The following is a 4,222-nucleotide window of genomic DNA, read 5'->3' on the forward strand; positions in this document are numbered from 1 at the left end:
CATTTGGAGGACCTCTTTTTGAACATCAAAACCTTGGTCATTTTGTTGATTGTATGGAGTTTGATTTTGGTAACCTTGGTTTTGGTTGTAAAAGGGTCTTTGATTTTGGTTTCTCATTGGGGGTGGGGTGTATGTTGGTTGATGGTTTTGAACATTTTGGCTTTTGTATGAGAGATTTGGATGGAATTTGGTGTTTTCATTATAATAGTTGTAATCAGGGGTACCACTTTTGTATGCTTGAAAAGCATTCACTTGCTCACTTGTTCCCCTACATTTACTTTGGTCATGTCCCAAAGTTCCACAATTCTCACATATTCCATTTGGAATCGATGAAGATGCTACCATGGCATTAACGTATTGCTTTGGTGATTTTGAGGCTTCTTCAAGCTTAGTCATAGCCTTCTCGAACTTCAAGTTGATGGTATCAATATGAGCACTAAGTTGAGCTCCCAATTGAGTAATAGAGTCCACTTCATGCTTCCCTCTTCTAGTAGCCTTGCGAGGTCTACTATATTGTGAATTATGGACCTCCATTTCCTCAATCTTATTCCAAGTTTGATTATCGTCAACTTCGGTGAACATACCATTTGCTCCCATGTTCAAAATGTTTCGGGAGTCTTCATAAAGACCATTCGAAAATTGTTGTACCAAGAACCACTCGTTAAGTCCATGATGAGGACATGAGCGATAAGTTCCTTTGAATCGCTCCCAAGCTTCATACAAAGATTCTTCGTCCCTTTGCTTTAAAGCCGTGATTTGGGCTCTTAGCATGTTAGTCTTTTCCGGAGGGTAGAACTTTTTGTAGAAAGCTAGAGCCAACTTCTTCCAAGAGTCAATTACAAGAGTAGCTTTATCAAGGCTCTTTAACCATTGTTTCGCGGTACCAATTAGAGAAAAACGAAATAAGACCCATCGAATTTGGTCTTGAGTCACAATAGTCACAAAAAGTCTCCATGTGAGAATGAGGATCTTCACTAGGCATCCCCCCAAATTGGCTTCTTTCGACTAATTGGATAAATGCGGATTTTGCAATGAAATTTCCGGTCAAGTGTTGTGGTGTGGGAGTGCCATTGGGTAGGTTCTCCTCGGTTGGTACGGAATGTGATGGAAACTTCGACATTGTGGGTTGATTGTGTGGTTGATTTTGTGTTGGGTTCTCCTCGCCTTCTCTTGCAAAAGGGTTGATGAACTCAATAGTATTTGGTTGAATATCTACAATCACACCAATACCTCTCAAAGTATTTCTAGCAAGTCTTCTATTGGTTGTCGAAGTTCTTTCAATTTCGTGATCAATGGGTAACAAGTTACCTTGTGATCTTCTAAACATGCAAAATATAAAACAACTCGAAAACAATTAGAACAAACCTTGAGGATTTTTACTTCCCCAAGGCAAGGAAAGACACAACTAATAACAATCAAAGAAAATCAAATCAAGTTAACACCGTCCCGGGCAACGGCGCCAGTTTTGGTCGGTCGCTTTCTTAGCTTAGATTTTGGTTACTTGTCGTTAGGAGTACCTAGACCAAAACAATATTTATAATCTTCACAAACAACTCTACTATTAGTAAAGAGGTAAGTAAAGGTCGGATCCCAAGGGACGGGTATTGAAGTAGGATTTTCGATTGCAAGTAGTGGTGTCTAAGGGTGTCACAATTTGGGTTGAGATAAGAAGATCACTAAACTAAATAACAATAAAAGTAAACAAGCAAGATGATTAAAAAGAGGTGCGATTGCAAGTAGTGGTGTAGTCTAAGGGTGTCACAATTTGGGTTGAGATAAGAAGATAACTAAACTAAATAACAATAAAAGTAAACAAGCAAGATGATTAAAAAGAGGTGTAAACAATTGATTAAAAGCACTAGGGTGTCATGGGTTCATAGGGGATTCATGGGAATTGATCATACAAACATATTCTCAAATTATAAGCAAGCAATTATTGTTGAGATAGGATCGAGTTGGTTTATATCTTACAATCCGAGGAAGGTTTGGGTCCCGGAGCCGAATCGATTAGATTGTACAACACCTACAAGTTGACTTAATCCTCCCTATTCAACTATATGCATGATCTAATGAGACTCGAGTTGGTTTATGTCTTAAAAGTCTCATTGAAAAGGTAAGTGATGGGCAAAAAATGCAAGGATTCATAGGCTCGCATTTCATCAAACATCACATGTGCATAAGTTGAGATCGCAACAAGCAAGCAAATAAATTATGTGAACATATTAGATTAAGCATGAATCATCCCCCATGTTGGTTTCCTCTAATTCCCCATTAACCCTAGTTAAGGAGAACATGATAATCTAAAGAGAGATTAAAATAATATAGACTACACTAAAGATTGATAAGAAGAACATGATAATCTAATTAGTATAATGGGGTATTTATAATGAGGATTAGGTGCACAAATTAGGGTTACTAAGGGCTTAAATGACGATTAAGTCCTTAAGAAAAGTTGAGGAAATTCTCCTCTCGAAAAAAGATGCGAGTCTCCATTTTGCTAGTCTTTCGAAAATATGCGCATCCCGAGTAGAATAAGAAGAAGCTGGGCTGCACTGGAGAACAATCCGAGCGTCCAAAAGGTCAGGACGAGCAGATTGTGCAGGCGGTGGACGAGCGGCTTGGTAGGTGGGACGCTCGGATTATGGGCAGGGGACGAGCGTCTTGGAGCTTTGGACACGCTCGGATTGTGGCTCTTGGACGAGCGTCCCGTTGCTGGAACGAGCGGATTCCAGTCCAGTGAGCTTTTTCTTCTTCCCTTCTTTTCTTCTTCCAACAATCCTCCGGGATCGTGTCGGAGATTCACTTTGATGCTTGGTCATTAGATTCGATCAATTTAGCTCTATTTTGCCATGAAAATGCAAGGTTTGCACTCCTCTCTTACCAAGGAAACAAAACCTCAAAGAATATGCAAAACAAAGGACTAAAGATAGTAAATAACCCAATTATGCACTAAAAAGCTTAGGAACGAGGCTAATTCGGGGACTAAATATGCTCAAATATTGGTCACATCACCGCCACAGTTAAAGCAAGATATATCCCAGCTGCTACTACTACCACCACGACCACGCCCAAAGGAAGCTCCACCACTAAAACTCGATCCCGATGAATAAGCCCTCGCTTGGTTATGGTTCCCCTCTTGTAACTGGTCTGACCACCACCCTCACGCTCAGCTTTCCTCTTCTCGGGACCTCTCTCCCTATTCTCCTTGGCCATCTCGACCAACCTCTCAGCTCTCCCTGCTCTCTCACACACTTCCTTAACATCTGTAAGAACCCCAACTGGTAGCTTTTCCATAATCTTATACGTCAGACCCTTCTCAAACCTCAACGCTAAGTTCTCCTAACTCAGTCCCATGTCCTCTGCGTACCTAGACTTCTTATTAAACTTGTGGTAGTACTCAGCCACCGTCATCTCCGGAGTCATTTTGAAATCATGGAACTCCTTTCTCAGCTTACTACGAACATGCTCCGGCACAAACTCTCGACGCATAGCTCTCTTGAACTCACTCCAAGGTATGGCTGACTTTCCCTGTTTCACATACAAGTCTAAGGCGCTCTCCCTCACCTTATCCCACCATTCTCCAGCCGAATCTCTCAAGTAGAACGCAGCTTTTTCCACTTTAAAGTCCTCAAGGCAGTGAACCACATTCAGAATATTCTTCCTCTCTCTATGCCAATTGTCAAGCAAGATTGGCACACCTGTACCCATGTACTCCTTGGGATTGAAACGAGCGATGTTGATGCTCATCTTAGCAAAGTCTACCCCTGCCCCCTTATCCTTCCCAAACTTCTTTAAGGCGTCTATAAGTGCATCCTGATGCTCAAGCATCTTCGCAACCTTATCAATACTCATCAACTCGACCCTAGCATACAACGCAGATCTCTTTGGCGGCATCTTGAAGCTATATAAGAGAAGAGGTAAACATAAACACACATCCCATAACTTAAACAAGTACATAGCCTGAGCAGCTCATACTCGACCGAGTAACACAACCCACTCGATCGATTTGAGGCCACTCGATCGAGTTGCCCACTTACTCGATCGAGTGCCTCGACTCCAGAACCTGACCAGAAAGCATCAAAAACCTCACTCGATCGAGCCCCTTACTTTCTTGATCGAGTCCCCCTACTTACTCGATCGAGTGCCCAAAAACAGCAGACTGTCCAAAAACGATATACACCTCACTCGACCGAGTCCCACCCACTCGATCGAGTCCCTCACC

The 4,222-nt window shown here is 41.9% G+C and overlaps 1 non-coding gene across 1 annotated transcript; it reads left to right on the forward strand.

The window, feature by feature from the left end:
• The first annotated feature begins 664 nt into the window (after positions 1-664).
• Positions 665-771, forward strand: LOC141624807 (small nucleolar RNA R71). The gene has a single exon (XR_012534610.1). It is a non-coding gene; the product is annotated as a small nucleolar RNA R71 (small nucleolar RNA).
• Positions 772-4,222: the final 3,451 nt, after the last annotated feature.

The sequence above is a fragment of the Silene latifolia genome, chromosome X (assembly GCF_048544455.1).
Source record: "Silene latifolia isolate original U9 population chromosome X, ASM4854445v1, whole genome shotgun sequence".
Lineage (NCBI taxonomy): Eukaryota > Viridiplantae > Streptophyta > Magnoliopsida > Caryophyllales > Caryophyllaceae > Silene > Silene latifolia.